Here is a 17,432-nt window from a genome sequence, read left to right as displayed (position 1 = left end):
CCTTCCGATCCCTCCATCCCTGCACCTCCCCGATCCTTTTCGGCTCCCTTCCCGTTCCTAGACGATCCCTGGGTTGTGCCCCGCACCTCCCGGATTCCATAATCTTAGACCACTGCGATACTCGAATGGAGGACCGGCGACTCGGGGGCCGGGAGCGCGGGGAGAGAGTCGCCCTGCTCGACCCCATTTGCACTACCTTGACGGGGTGAATGTAAATGCTATAAGGTTTTATCTCATACTGTTACCTGAATCAATGTTTTTGCATTATGACCTAACGTTGCTACAAGGCTTATGTTTAGTTGGGGTCCATGTCCATAATATGACTCACATTTGGCTGTTCCCCTTAGTTGTTGAAAGGGTCGAACACCGTTCCTAGAGTCGGGTATATCTCACCCCACCATTGGCCTCGGTAGTTGTTACTCCATGTCTCCCACCTGGTTGAAACGACCCCCAAGCCCCATACCATGGCTTCCTATTCCACAATTACTACCCCCTCTTATTCCTTGCCCCTAGATGAAAACTGCTAGACCCAGGTGCCCTGAGAATCCCTCTTTGTTCTTCACCCCAGTCACATCCCCACAAGACCGACCACGTACAGTGAGCCGAGTCTATCAGCCCGACGACCTACTTTCTGTAGAGACTTGAGATACCACCCATATCTCTCGGGCTGTAGTTCGCTTTCCCTTCCCTCCTTTATCCTACACCTATTTCTCCTCTTGTGTCTTTGCCCTTCCTCCTCACATATCCCTCCCTCTGCTCTTTATTCCTTCCTTTTCTTCCAGACCCCATCTCATCCCCGACCTTCACTGCTTACTACTCATACCTCCTCCATCTCATACGCCCCCCCTCCCTTCCTCCTTCTCACCCGCCTCCTTCCATTTCTAGCTAGATTAGACCTATCCCCTGTTCCTCCACTACGCACATCTCCTTCCCCCCTTCGGTACGCCAACACACTATGGGCAAGCCCGACGCCACCACCCACGACGCTCCACTCTCAGTGAAAGTTCTATCGATGAATGCCAAGGGACTCAACGTCCCGGAAAAGAGATCGCACTTCCTTCGGGCATTCTCGCATCACAAAGCTCAAATAGTTTTGCTCCAGGAAACACACTTCCGATCAGATGCCATACCCACATTAAGCAACCGCAAGTTTCCTATAGTCTATCATTCCACATCGGCTAGTTCCAAATCTAAAGGGGTATCCATCGTTGTCTCGGCCCACATTAACCTTCAAATTAATGACCAACTAATTGACCCGGAAGGCCGTTATATCCTTCTTAAGGGCATGCTACATAACACCCCGATAACCATTGCTAATAGCTATTGCCCCAACGCGGGCCAAGCCCAATTCTTTCGCAAAGTGTGCTCACTGCTGCGGGACTTTACAGAGGGAAGGCTTATTCTAGGTGGGGACTTCAACGTACCATTGAATCCTCTCCTAGACTCCTCCACTGGCAAATCATCGGTCCCTTTCCGTAGTTTGCGCTCAATCAAAAAACTCCTGGCATCCCTTAACCTCCACGATACATGGAGATTCCTCCACCCCACAGTGAAGGACTTCACCTTCTTCTCCCACCCACACTCTAGCTATTCTAGACTGGATTATCTCTTCCTTTCTCAAAGAGACCTGCCCAACCTGGTAGGGGCCACAATTGAACCTATGATCCTTTCGGACCATGCCCCGATATCCATGACCATCACACTCCCTCTACAATCTTCCCGTTCTCCGATATGGAAACTGAATCCTTCCACGCTGGGAGAACCTATCCACATATCCTCGATACAAAACAAGCTCCAAGAATTATTTTCCTTGAATACCGACACTTGCTCCTCCCTGCTGATGTTATGGGAAGCACACAAAAGTGTAATTAGGGGGGAATTCATCCGTATCCAAGCCCTCCTCCACAAACGGAACAAAGCCCAAAGCGCCGCTCTACTTGCCCGTATTGCCACCCTAGAGGAACTCCACAAACGATCCTTGGCACAGTATCACTTATCAGTACTGACCCAGGCGCATGATCTCCTTCAACTGATTCATGAGAACACCAAAAAGGCCTTCATATCCCGCAGCAAAATATATTACGAACACAGCAATAAAGCGGGGAAGTTCCTGGCAAGAGCCTTGAAACGCCAAAAGGCGACCCGTACGGTCTCTCAGATAGTAGACACTTCGGGCACTAAACACTTGGATACGCCACAGATAACATCCCAATTCCGGTCCTTCTATGAAAAACTTTATGGCATTGCTGCTCAACAACCCTCTACCCATGCCCGCAACGCCAGATCAAAAATCATAGATACCTTCCTGACAGAACATAGCCCTCCTCCTTTAAGTGACACGTCTAGAACAGACTTGGAAGCCCCCTACACAGCCCAAGAAGTACAGACAGCAATTTCACAACTGAAGCCAGGGAAAAGCCCTGGACCCGATGGTTTTACATCCCATTACTATAAAACCTTTTCAGATCAACTTATCCCTCACTTCTTAACCGCTTTTGACTTGACCCCCAGACAGCCACATGCATCGGTCCACTTACTAGAGGCCCATGTTGTCGTGCTGCCAAAGCCGGGGAAGGATGACTCCTTATGCGCAAGCTATCGCCACATATCCCTGCTCAACATTGACGTAAAGCTACATGCTAAAATACTCGCCAACCGCTTAGCTTCTCTTCTTCCCGACATCATCGACGGCGGCCAGGTAGGCTTTATTCCGGGACGGGAAGCACGTGACAACACCACAAAAGCCATAGGCCTTCACCACTGGATTAAGAGCAGAGGCCATGCCGTCTTCTTCCTATCTACAGATGCTGAGAAAGCATTTGATAGGGTTGCGTGGGACTATCTTTTTGCTTCTCTGGCTCACCTCGGCTTGGGCCCCCGTATGTTGGACTGCATAGCCCTATTATATCACAATCCGACCACAAAAATCAGGGTAAATGGGGCACTGTCAGAGGCCTTCCCCATTTTCAATGGTACGCGGCAGGGTTGCCCCTTATCTCCACTGCTCTTTGTGTTGGCATTGGAGCCCTTTCTCCGAAAAATACGATCGGATCCCAACATACATGGGTTCCATACGCCCTACAAAGAATTTAAGGTGGCCGCATTTGCGGACGACTTGTTATTTTTCTTGACACAGCCGAGAATATTGCTTCCCACCACATTACCAAGAAATCTCTGGTAATACATCTACTGAATGCAGCCAAAAACGTGATTCCCAGACACTGGAAGTCGGCACACGCACCGACTATCGGTGAATGGCTAGCAAGGGTTAACACTGAAAGAGATACCACGCCTCAATACCTGAAAACTTGGACAGCCTGGCATCTTTTTAAGGGCACAGACTCATACGCTACCCTTATTCAGTAATAAATGGTTCTTTCACTTCTGAGATCCTAACACCCTTTCACTGCTCACTCCTATGACCCCCTACCCCTAGACCTGCCTTTAGCACACATTCACGCCACTTGTGGGTATACAGGAGGCGGGCGGGAGGGAAAGAAGGTAAGAAGGTCTCTCTCACCCCCCTTCTCTCCTCCAATACAGACTAACTCTCCATGACCTTCCCTCCCCTTCTTCAGTTCCTCCTACCTCCCATCCTCTCTGATCCTCCCTCCCCTTCCAGCTCCCCACGATCCCCGAAACCGACCATGTAGTTGAATCTGCCTACAGATTGGATTTATTCTTATGCCATATACCCTGGTATCAGTGCAAAGCATTAGATATACCTTTAGAACCTCAGCTCAGTCTATAGCTGAGGTTCCCCGTAACGTAGAGCCCACTCCCTCCAGGGGAGGACTATAAATCTTTTTAGCAACGTTCGGGCATACCAAGTTGGTTTACCCCACTTCTACCTCCCCAGGAAACAGTCGAGGCCTGTCATCAATGCACTGTGTTCAGGATACTCTTTTCGCAGACTCACCAGGGCGAGCCCCCTGGACCTTCCCCCTCCCCCTCCCATCCCCACTTATGGTATAGAATGCACTTGATGTTAGCTATATTGTTTTTTTGTACTTGCTTAACGCATAACTGTATGCTATTTCTTATCACAACAATAAAAAAAATTACGTGTGGAAAAAAAAAGGTTTAACTAAAGGAGAACTATGAGGTGAGTGCTTTTCACTCACATCATAGTTCTAGCCGACCTGTGACAATGAGACTGTCACAGGTTGGCTCAGTAGATCGGGGGGTGAGCTCAGTAGATCGGGAGATGAATTCATCAATCCAAATTCATAAGGTGCTCATAAAGTACCTCATATGAATAAAAGCGTCCAGTGAAAAAACCTCCAACAAAGTTAGTGCAATATATACAATAATGATCCAAAAATGCAAACACCACTGTGTTCTAATGTGCTCTTCCAAAGTGCTCTTCCACACTTCCCACACTCACCAGACTTATATGACAACCCAGGTTCATACGCAGCGCAATATTAGATTACTCAGAACGGAGTCACTATCCACCTCCAACTCTGATCTCTCACCTGTAAGCTCTCCTCAATTCCCCTGCCCGACTTCCACGGCTCAGATCATCATATTCAACACACCCTCATCTAGATATAATAGAACAGTCGCTCACAAAAAAACATGAAATCATTGAAATTTGCTTTAGAAAAACTGATTTTATAGTGGGATATTATGACCCATGAAAGATATTTATCGGAAGGCATTATTCCTATGAATCTCAGATGGGACACCCCACCATATGACGGATTAAAAGATTCAGAGTCACTAAATGAGTGGGAAATATCTTTCACCATTGTGAAGAGAAACTATTACATTTACTCATAGCGAGAAAGAAAGAAACGGAAGTTAGAAGTAAATGAATTAGGGATTAGAGAACTAAAAGTAAAATCAGATCCTTTTAAAAAGGATTAGAGTATAGAGAACTCACATGGAAACGTTTTTACAAAAGATGGGCAAGCCCGACGCCACCACCCACGACGCTCCACTCTCAGTGAAAGTTCTATCGATGAATGCCAAGGGACTCAACGTCCCGGAAAAGAGATCCCACTTCCTTCGGGCATTCTCGCATCACAAAGCTCAAAAAGTTTTGCTCCAGGAAATCACTGGGATGGTGAAATTAAGAATAAAAATGTTAGCGATATATTAGATTATAAAAATGGAAAGGTGTACAAATTGCAATTCACAGACTCTGAAGTGACTAGTTGTAATACTACCGAAAATAGTGGAGAGGGGGAGGTTCAGCAGATAGAGGATTAAGAGACGAATATTCACCACTGGAAGCCAGTACATATAAAGAGCAAAAAAGAAGGAGATCCCGGGGATAAATCATATTTTTAGGGGACGCAGAAAAGGGGACAGAGAACACATACGAGACAACAAGAGTAGATATTTAATTTTCCCCTTTCCCAGAGGTATCATCCTCTCCTTACCAAGAAGGAAAATTATAACTTTGGGCAAACACCATCACATCACAAGACAGGTATGGGGGAGAGACTCAATGAAACACCCCAACACAGAGGGGGGAGACCTCGAGGGGGTCCCCATACATGAGCACAAACAATGGAGGATGGCATCAAACACAGAACAGGAGAGAATGGATACCATTACCACAAATAGAAAGATTTGGGAACAGAGAAGAAAGGGAAATGTAAGAGAGGGTGTAGGGGTGGGAGAAAAATGTAATTGAGGAAGAAACAGAATGTGCTAGGGGAAGGCATATTTAATATTAGCTGGGCCTAATTATCCCAAGATGAACAAAAGGTCTTAAATTTAGGATTAAAATATGGACCGGTCAGAAACATTTATTGGTTTGATAAATAAATAGCTGTACAAAAGTTGTAAGAAAGCTGAATATCAAAACATAATATTCTGCACTGCCAGGTCCTAATCAAAAAGCAAATCAAGGAGGGGTTATGAGCAAATATACCCATACTTCCCAATAAAAAAATTTAGTTTTTAATCCACATATTAATAACCATTTCACTGCCAAGCCCTCCAGAATGCTTTTAACCTCAGCTGGCCACATCATTTTTGCAATGTTTCCCATTGTTTTGATTTTCTACTGCTTTTTTCTGATTTTATGAAAGTACAGGTCTGGTAGAATAAAAAATGATGTTACTAATTTTGTAGGTACTACGATAATTGTGCAAATGTTTTATCAAATCAATATCAAACCAATAAAAACAATTACATTGATAAAGATAAAACTGTATTGAGTTAATTAATACATATTTGTACATTTTAAATTGCGCCTTTTTGCAAAACAGTAAAAAAATGAAGTAACACAAAACTGTAAATAAGCAACTGTGTTGGTGTGTGTTGTGATAAAATGATACAGGCATACATTTGCCATGCAATGCGCTGCCACACAGTTAAATGAATGTTATTTTAAAAGAAAAATATTTTTTAAACATTTTTTACATTTATTTTTTTTACTTTTTGGGGGGGGTGTTGTTGGTTCTGGGAAATATCAGGAGTCTAAACAAACCCCTGACATTACCTTTTTGAAATAGAAAAAATAAATTGATGACACAGTCTTCAATCTCTTTTTTCGGCGGCCTCAGCACTCAATGAATGGAATGGACTCAGTACAGAGGCTTCCCATTCCTAATTGGTAATAGTAAAACATTTACTATCATCCAGTTATGAATGGATAGAAGCATATGCTGAGGCTTCCACACACTGAGAAACTCATGATTGAACAGAAAGTGATGTAAAGTATTTCCTGTTCATTCATAACTGGGGACACATAGTACTATGTGTCCCCAGTTGTTTAATACTCCACAAAAAAAGGATCAGTAAATATCACAGCTATATACCAATCCTTCGCTCGGCAATCCGACCCGCTCATGATCAGAGCTGCTGGCGATCCTGAATTTGACAGCTGGTGGCTCTGATCTCCTCCTGAGTTGTAGGGCTCCCTCTTTGCAGGCCATTTCTCCTCTGATCCCCGCTGATCCCCACAAGGAGAAATAGATCCCAGTCTGGAGCGGCTCCAGGCAGAGAGGACCATGAGCTTATAGCACAACAGTAAAAGCCGCCGACGAAAGGCTTACTAAGCTGGCCAGCTGGAAGCAGTTGTGTTCCGCCGTAAGCCTTATGTCGGTGGCAGCGGAAGGGTTAATAGAGGAATTTAGAAGCAGGAAACAAAAGGAGATTGTAATAAGACCAGCAGACAAAGGAGGGGGAGTTGTGACCATGGTCAATTATATTATGAAGGGGAAATGGCCAATATTTTGAATAAAGAGGGAACGTATATAAAGTTGAAAATAGAAAAGAATTACAGGATTTAATTGACCAGCCCATAAGAAAGGGATTGGAAATGTAAAAAAAAAAGAAGAGGAGAGGGATCTTAAATAAAGAGAAAGATTACTTGGTGCCCTCCTATACTAGAACCCCAGTGATAGACTTCCTCCCTAAAATTCATAAGAATATTGAAAAGTCCCCAGGTAGACCCATCATCAGAGGCCTAGATTATCTTCATGCTAGAATTGGAGAATATATAGATCAGTTCTTACAGCCAATAGTTTTGCAGACTAAAGCTTACCTGAAGGATGTTTTAAAAATCTTGACCCAAGTATTGGGTAGTGATGATATCTATTTTTTCACCACACATTTAAGGTTTAGAGGCTATAAGATGGACCTTCGATAACTTAGAAATTAGAAAATGAACAGGTTGATTTTTTTATCGAAATGTGTTGATTTGGCCATGACCTGGAATTTTTTTCTGGTATAAAAGGTGAATATTATTTACAAACGAGGGTAGTAGACATGGGCCAAATGGAAGAAAGTAGTAATTTTTGGGGAGAAATTGGAAGGTTTGATACTAAGGAAGAGGTTATTGACGATATCCTCCTAATTTGGAAAGTGGATATGGGTCTAGTGAATAATTTGTTTTGCAATAGATAACACCTATGGCATCTCTTTTACAAAAAAAATATTAGTAAAGAAACTGTTAATTTTTTAGATTTACAAATTCTAGTTTAAAATGGCCAAATATACACTAAAAACCATTTTAAATCCACAGACAAAAACAGGTATATAGCCACACAAAGGTGTCATCACCCCAGCTGATTCGGCAATATACCAAAGTTTACCAGAATTGCGCTAGGATTACAGATAATGCAGAACAGGCCCAAATCATACAGGACAAATTTATACAGAAAGGATACAATAGGGCCAAAATTATTAAAATGTGTGTGTGTGTGTCTTGATGATGGTGCTGAGCGGACACTAATCGCTGAAGCTCTGCACCACCGGGCTGATTTTTCTGCATATGTGGCAGTTTCTTTCTTTCTTACCCCATGCCTAAGGGGTGAAAACACAGGGAGAGAGATGGCACATCAACACCAGCTGACATCCACTGTTACTTGACACCCGGCTGTTCTGATATTCCGGTCCACGACCTAGACCACATGGCCCGCGCTACTATGCCTGCTTCCTCTCGCCAGGAGAGCAGGCCCGGGGGGACTCTACCTCTGACATGCCTCCCGTGCTGGCCACTCTCTTTCACCGATACCTACTCCAGGGCTTCCTGAGGCACCCTCTCCATCGGCCTCCGACTCCTCTCATGCCTCCGCAGTGCTGGTGTCCAGGTTCCATGCCTTCTCAACTAGACGGTATGGCTAAACAGATTGAGCATACCTCACTGCCTTAAACTTGAAAACTACTAAGGCCTCTACTGAGTCTCGTTTATTTGCTTTAGAGAACTTTTGTTTCCTTGCCCAGCAGCGTTTCACCCATATCATTCTGCAACTGGAGGACAGTGAGAATCGGAGCAGGAGAAACTGCACATCAGGAGTATTCCTGAGGCCTATGGTGTACCTGAATTGAAACCTACAGTTCAGGAAATATGCAAATACTTTTTGGGTAAAGAGCCTACAGCGGAATTGGAGCTTGATAGGGTAAATTTAGAATAAAACTGCATGCACAATATTTTACAGTACCATGCGTTCCAGTGCAGGCGATCATACTGTGGGTGGGAGGCAGGTTTGGGGTGTCATTGAAATGACTGGCACTGCATCGCACCTCCCACAGCAGAATTTGTCAGAATAAAACCGAAAATGACTTTTTCCACTATATATATATATATTTATTTTAAAATTGTATTGTAAGCACACGGTGCTTGAATAGCTTCAGCCAGGGAATGACAGCTGCCAGTGGTAAGATTGCCTGCTATTGGCCATTTCAAATTGCAAGAGCCAATAGTAGTCTGGCTATTGCACCTGCCCGCATGGAGGAGAGAGCTAGGGGATCCAACCAACTAATCGATGAGAATAGTTGACAACCTTTCTCATTATCGATTAATTGGTTGCAGCCCTAATTTGCATTTACTATGCAAGCCTAAGTGAAGTTAATGTCATTTGGAATTTTAGCAAACACAAACATGTAAAAAAAATGTTGATGTGCTAATTTGTGCCCTCGCTAACCCAACTTGATTTTATCTTAACTAAACTCAGAATTGAAACCTTAAAAATGCATTTACAGTAAGTACCTGAACTATTAACAAAACTATGTTATTTGTGTATCACTCAACTGTAGAGTCACAAATCATCTCTGAATTTGTGCCGACACTGTCCTTCCTTCTGGAGGGTGGATACGTTTGTTCTCCATGGTGCATGTGTTGTAAAGTAGCCACCGCACCAAGCTCACTCTCGTGATGGACTACACTCTCACGTTAAGTTTACCTATTAGTATTAATATTGTAGTCCATCTCATCAGCGAGCTGGAGGCTGTAGATACTTGACAACACACAAAAGGGACCATGGGAAACAAAAGCAAGCCACCCTCCAGAAGCACAGTGTCAAAACCAATGAAAAGATTGAGGATCTACAGCTGAGTGATGCACAAAAAAAGTACAATATGGTTAATCGCTAAGGTAATCAATGTATTTTTAAGATTTAACTCCTGAGTTTAGTGTCACTTTAATGTCATGCTAACAATTTACGCAAACTGGTGCAATGCAGCTTTGAAAGGGAAATGAAGCGCCCTTAAAAACATTTGTGTTTACATTGAGCTTTACCATTCTAATACATAAAAGTCACAATATCAAACATATTTTATGGTAAATATGATGTGATGTACCAATTACATAAATTGTTGCCTTGGAAAAAAATTACAGGAACATTTTTTTTTTTAACTTTTACTATTCCCAATAAAAAAAAAGGAATTCAAGTATATACAGCGTTGGGATTGAAAAGGAGGGTCTTTACACAGGGAATATAAAAAAATACAACAACCTTTATTACATATTTATATACCAAAAAAGAAAAACCTTCAAAATTGCTCTGTACATTGAGTATATGCTGAGACACATGCTGACATTATAGGAATCCTGTTATGCTGGACACCTGTCTACTGTCTACCCTCACAAAAAATTGATTAGTGGTAATACAATCTTTCCTTGTTTACAAATGACTTTGAGACATTATACTGCAACATAGGGACGGTTTTTTGAAAGAGTGTTTCATCAAACATGCTATGTGTTTGCTAGGAGAGGTTCCCCCCATAGTTTGTTTTTTTTGTAATCTAAATTTTATTAGTTTTCAGAAATTACAGTACAATTCAATAGAAATAAATCAGGGGAAAAAAAACAAGTATACACGTTGGAATTAACCAGCATGAAGTAAAAATACAGGGAAAGGGGGTAGGGAGCCCCAAATCCCCATCAGAATACAACATAGGAGAAACATCACAGCCACTTGCAAACCCTGGCACACAAACTGGGTACACGGCACATGCGAATAATCAGGTGATGCCTAGGCTGGCTACTTGGGTGGTAATAAAGATACACAGTGGGTCAATTCTCCAGCCCTGAGCTGAGGGCCCCTCCTCACAAGTGCACTAGGAGTAGGGATGAGGGACCATCAGGTTAGGTCGCCACCAAAGCGTGTCACCAAGTCAGGTGGCAAGCCACAGTAGAGCACGGGAGGGGGGCTTGAGCCGAATGCAGCCTTCAGCCTTGGAGGATCCACAACAGGAAGAGGGCTAAAGTAGTGAAAAGGCAAGGGAAGCCAGGTGGGTAGACGAGCTTGGAATAAGAGAAGAAAAGACAACAGGGTGTAGTAAAGGCGTAGCAGGAAAGTTCTTAGGAAGATCCCACCCCTGCCATGGGACCCTTACACCTCAGTAGGCCAGTAAATCAAGAGGAGACAGCCTCCACAAAGGTAGCTGATCCCCTAAAGGTGTACCAGAGAGACCAGGTGTGCACATAGGCCTCGCCAGCTCCTCGCTCCGTAGCCAAAAGGCTCTCCAGGTCCGCTATGTGGTCCATCTCTACCGCCCATTCAGCCAGAGTCGGTACCACCTGCGTACGCCAATGGGATGACTGTCCTGGCAGCCGTGAGGAAGTGTCGCAGGAGGCCCCTTTTCACAGATTTCATAGACCCGGGGAGCATCGAAAGCAGCAGGATCTTAGAGTCGTTAGCAATTGTAATTCCCATCACTCTGAGATAGGCCCCCAACACCCCTCGCCAGAACTCCACCAGATGTGAGTCATGTGACCCAGGGACCCATTAACGCGCTAGCAAGAGTCAGGGGTGGCAGGGTACATGCGGTGGAGAGTCGTCGGGCACCTATACCATCTAGTCAAGATTTTCAAATTCTTCTCGTGGGCTTTACTGGCAATAGAAAGAGAATACGTAAGCGCGAATGACCAATCCCAATCAGCCTCTGGTATAGTGGTCTCCAACTCCCTCTCCCACATCCGGGTGTAATCTGGCAAACCGGGGGAAATCATGGTGGAGAGGATAGAGTAGATGAGGGAGACTGTGTGTGTTGGGGGCGATGAGGCCACGAGTAGGGAGTCAAAAGCTGTGGGGTCTGTCAGGAAGCAGTCTGGGGTGGAGAAGGATTCTACGAAGGATTGAAACTGACGCTCAGCCAACCAGGTGCCAGCGAACGCACCAACAGGAGTGGCCGAGACCAGAGTTTGAGCTTCCAGAGCCGAGGCCAAGCGACGGTGGGTGACTCTATCCCAACGACCCAGGGAGGGTCCAGTCAGCACTGGAGGGAAAGCTGGGTGACCAAAGAGAGGAGTCATCGGACCCAAATAGGAGGAAACCCCCAGGCGCGTGATATATCGATCGCATATCTTCAGGGTGTGAGGTCAGGAGAGGAAGAGTAGCGGAAGCGGGTCTGGAGCCAGGTTGTATCCAGGGTAGTGCCAATAAATCGGCAGATGTAAGAGACTCCTCCAGACGGACCCATTGTTTGTCCCCGGTGCGGTGGAACCAATCTACTATGCGGACCAACACCGCCGAGGCATAGTAGAGGAAGATATCAGGGGCGCTAGCACCCCCTCTGCATTTCGGCAGAGCCAGGGTTTTATAGCCGAGCCGAGGGCGAGAGGATCCCCAGATGAAGCTCGTGAAGGCCTGTTGGATTTGTCTCAAGTATACTGTAGCGAGGGCAATGGGTAGTGTCTGGAAGAGATATAAGAACTTAGGGACAATGTCCATCTTGAGCACATTAATCCGTCCCAGCCAGGATAGGAATTTACGGTCGTACGAGGCAAGGGCACCAGTCACTCCTGCCAACAAGGGGCGGAAGTTCAGGGCATAGAGGTCAGCCAGGTTCCTGGGAAGGTGGACACCCAAGTATTTCAAGGAGATGGGGCAAATACGGAAGGAGAAGTTGCTATCAAGGAGGCAGAGATCCTCCGTTTTCAGAGAGACATTGAGGATCTCTGATTTAGAGATGTTAACCCGGAAATTGCTCAAAGCACCGAACCTCTCGAATTCCTGCAGAATAGTAGGCATAGCCACATGGGGCTGTATGACAGAGTAGCAAGTCATCCGCAAACAAAGCGAGTTTAGATCTATGAGGACCAACGAGTAAGCCCTGGAACGCAGAGTTCTGATGCAGAGCTACCGCCAAGTGTTCCATTGTAAGTACATAAAGGAGAGGGTACAATGGGCATCCCTGACGGGTACCGTTGGAGATTTGAAAACTAGGTGAGAGAGAGCCATTGACATGGATCCGGGCCGGGACTTGAGGGCTAAAAGTAATTCCTCCAAGGTAAAAGGCGATTCTAGAGCCTCCGAGTCGGGATCCTTCAACACAGGAAGGGCTGTGTCATGTACATAAGTCTCTACCCGTAGGTCACGGCTGGGGGACAGACCGTCTTGTTCTGAAAGATTATAGAGTGAGGCGTAACATTCCGCAAACACCCCACGAATCTCCGAGGGAGAGTTTAGAAGAACCCCAGTCTGCGACCAGATATACGGGATATAGGTATGGAGTGCCCTCGGGTGCAACGTCCTAGCTAATGCCTTCCCACATTTATTGCGGGTCTCGTATGGCCTGGCCGCCAGTTTAGCCTGATAGGATCGTGCCGACAGATCCAGAAGACCCAGCAACTTTAGTCGAGCTTGAGAGGTGTTCAGCAGGAGCTCTGGCGAGGGTGTGTGCTTACGCTGGGTCTACAAGTCTACAAGCTGCTGAATGGCTTCCTTAATCTGCCTAGCCCTCTCCCTCTTCAACCTGGAGCCCTGTTGGATCAGTACGCCCCGTAGAACTGCTTTAAGTGCCTCCCACTGAAGAGGGAGAGGGGTGGAGTCAGAGGCGTGTATTTCTAGAAATTGGGTAATGCCCTCTTGCAGTGCAGATGCACAGCTTGGATCGGAAAGCAAGGATTAATTTAGTCTCCAGGTCCAATTCCTAGGCGGGGGCTTGGGGTACCTGCAGGGATAGGGTAACAGCGGCATGGTCGGACCATATCATGGGGCCAATGTCACAAGAGGGGTTCCAATCCAGTGTGGGGTGTGAGGTAAAGAAGTAGTCTATTCTACTGTAGGAGTGGTGAGGTGCGGAAAAGTGGGTGTAGTTGCGCGCTTGGGGGTGAAGAATTCTCCAAACATCAACAAAGCGAAGATGGGAGATCTGCTTCTTAATGCCACGCAGCCGTGAAAAGGAGAGGGCGGAGCGACCCGTGGATGAGTCCAGGTTGGGCTCCAAGGCAAGGTTAAGATCCCCACCCAATAACACCATGCCCTGTGCAAAGTTTTCCAGCTCCTTCAGGTGTTAGGGAGATAGAAGTTTGCAATGGTGTAGGTACGACCCCAGAGCGACAGTTTAAGCAAATGAAAACGACCAACTCATCTGCCCTGTGGTCCAGGACCACTGCTGGTAGGGATTTGTGGAGTGCGATGGAGACCCCCGCGACTTTGAATTGCGTTGGTGCTATGGTACCAGGAGGTGTAATACCTATTGGCACATGAGGGAGTGTGGTTAGTCTGGAAATGTGTTTCCTGGAATAGGACAATGTGCACTCGTGTCTTATGCATATGGTACAGAATCTGTCCCCGTTTGGAGGGAACATTAAGGCCCCTAGCATTATAGGTGCAGAGGCGGAGCTCCGCAGGGGTAACTACAGGTGGGGTCATGGCAGGGGTCGGAAAAGAGGAGAGAGTAAGAACGACTAGAGGAGGCTCAGGGACCGTAGAAAGGACTGAGGTCCCTGAGGGCAGACCAGAAAAGACAGGGGAATAGAAAGAAGGTGGGGGAATAGCAGGCGGGAAAAGAGGGAGAAAGGGGCCTGAGGGAAGAGGTAGAAAAGGAATATAAGAGACAAAAAAATAGGAAACCAAAAAGGGTGGCCTAAACCGCTACACAAATAACAATCATCTAGCAAATGCTAGATAACAACAGTCTCCAATGGGAGACGTATCACCTATGTGGAGAGGTGGTCAAAAATGAAGGAACGAGGTGCCTACCGGGGCCCTAGTATAAAAATAACATGTTTAACAGCAACACAGTTCAATACCCAATAAGGTCAGGTATCTCTTTAAATCCAGCTTATGTGTGACTTCCGGCTATGAGGCAGGAGGCCATTCTCCATGGGCCGCTCCCCTCGGGTCCGGTCCGCCCCCCTCCAGGGCCGGCGGGACCCAGAAGCTGCGTCCCCCACGGCAACCCCCGCCACACAGCCGCGAAGGACAGTAACATCAGAAACCGCAGGACAGTGAGCACAGCATGTCCACAGAGTAATATAAACAAAAAGGAGAAAAGACCGCCAAATGCATTGCACAACCATGAACACATAGAGGGTCGACCCCTGAAACAGCGGAAGGCCCCCAGGGGTGCCGCTGGCCCAGGAGGCGAGCCAAGAAACCTCATCCTCCGTTGCGCAAACCGAGGGTACCCGGTAAACCCCAGGGCCAACCAGAGTCCCCCCAGTGACCACCAGCCCCATAGGGGCATAAAAGGTTGGCTAAGCGGGAGACCCTGGCCCCTGTTAGATGAGCGTGAACGGGCCCTCCGATGACGGACCGGGGAACTTCTCCAGCAAAGGGAAGGTCCAGCCAGTCCAGGACCTGGATTGGATCCGTTTCCAGGAAGCCAAAGAGTTTGGGCAGCTGGTTTGGTGTGCACAGATGGAAGGATTCGGAGCCCTTGCGTATCAGGATGCTGAAAGGGTGGCCCCAGCGATAGGTTGCTCCCGTCTGGCAGATGACATCCAACAGAGGTCTCACCGATCTGCGCATAGCTAAGGTCAAACGTGAAAGGTCAGGCAGAAGTTGTATCGAAGCGCCGTTGAAGTCAATAGGACCTGTTCTCCATAAAAGTGCACCCAGCATAATACGTCCCTGGCACGGTTGGTGGGTCCTTGGGCAGCTCTATGAATTCAGCGGGGGGGTTTCCCTAGGGCCATGTTAAGGATGGCAGTGACAGTGGCCTGTAGGTTAGGACCCTGGGTCGCCTCTGGGATGCCCCGCAGGCATATGTTGTTACGGCGACTGCGGTTTTCCCTGTCTTCCACCCTGAGTTGTAATTGCTGTAGATGGGTACGGTGGGACCCCTGGTCCGCCTCCAGTGCCTCTATGCGGGTATCATGCAAAGTCACTGAGGTTGAAAGGGCAGATATGTTAGTGTCGGCTGCAGTGACCCTCTGGCGGAGTTCCCTACCTCACCCATCAGAGCGCCCTCCAAGCACAAGACCCACGTGTCAAAGTCAGCCCGGAAGGCTGCAAGCAAGTCACGTACCTCCCCTGACTCTGAAAGGTCCAGTGCAGAAAGGTCCTCTGGTGTTGGTTTAAGAGACATCATTTAAGGTAAGTGCTTTAATTAACATTGGGGAGAGGGAAAAAAGTTTTTGACTTTAATGTCACTTTAATTTATGGAGGAGGCTTTTCAAAGATGTTAGCGAGGGAGGGGTGGGTAAAAGCCAATTTGTCAGCATTGCCTTCTTGGCTGCGACCATACACAAGTGTTCCCACCTAGAGAGACTGTCAGAAGTGGAGGATATTTAAGGAATAGGAGCCTGGAACAAGCAGAGAGCAGGGGTGATAGACCTCTGGGCATCTGAGTGCTTGTTAACATACGATAGGACAGCTGGCCAAAATGATTGGATAAAAGGACATAGCCAAATTAGGTGGTCTAGGTCCGGTGAGTTGGTTTGGCACTTGGGGCAAGAAGTCAACCAGGTCGGGGGTGCGTGTCTATAGCATATATTAAAGGTGTAAAACGCTTTATGTATCAACTTAAATTTAAGTTCTCTCCAGGATTCACAGATAATGGCTTTCTGAAGTGCAGTCCATCCTGTATGATGAGCTGCACAGTATCTTCCAGTGTAGTACCCAGAAAAGTTGCCCATCTAACGATATGTGGGGGAAAAATATGTTCAGAAGGAGAATGGAGAGAAGAATGTATGGATTTTACAATAGCGGCATCTTTCTAGATGGCGATAGTAGGAGATTACGGAATGGAGAATGGGCGGGGAGAGACCAGGGCAGTGGCAAATTCTTGGCTATAAAATGACGTATTTGGGCATATTGAAGGAAGTGGTTGGCAGGGATGTGGTACATATTTTGTATGTCCCTGAATTGTTTACTTTACTTGGGGAGTTTGTAGGTCATGGATATTGTGAACGCCCATGGCGTGCCAATTGACAAAGACAGGTGATTCTCTACCAGGGGAGAAGGCCAGAGAGGATGAGAGAGGCATAAGAGGAGAAACCACCCCCTTGATTTGATACAATTTCCGGACTTCTCTCCAGGCAATAATGGTATCTCTCGGAAGAATATTGCTCTTGATAACAGTTGGAAGTGCACGCCATGGAGTATGAGCAATATCCGGCAAGGACCAGGGGCTGACCAGTTCCTGTTCCAGAGTCGTATTTGTAAAATAAGAACTAACATGAATCCAGTCCCTAACATGTCTAGCTTGCTAGATTATACATTTGGATATCTGGCAGGTTAGCTCCCAGTGAGCGGGTGGGGAGTTGGAGTTTACGGAGAGCAATCCCTGGACATTTCTCTCTCCAAATAAACTTGGAGAAAGCAGCATAGAGTGTGCAGATATCTTTATGATCAAGCAGATGGGGTATAGTCTGCATGGGGTACAATAGACGTGCAAAGCTTATCATACGGACTAAGTGGCATCTACCTAGAAGGGAGAGCGGAAGATCTTGCCTCGATTGTAGTTCAAGGGTGATTTTCTGAATTAGTGGACTATAGTTTAGGGAGTAGATA

Source organism: Nanorana parkeri, unplaced genomic scaffold (genome assembly GCF_000935625.1).
Source record: "Nanorana parkeri isolate BGI_ZX_2015 unplaced genomic scaffold, ASM93562v1 scaffold1491, whole genome shotgun sequence".
In the NCBI taxonomy this organism is placed as follows: Eukaryota; Metazoa; Chordata; class Amphibia; order Anura; family Dicroglossidae; genus Nanorana; species Nanorana parkeri.
The sequence above is the reverse complement of the archived record's forward strand: the minus strand, read 5'-3'. Positions refer to the sequence as shown.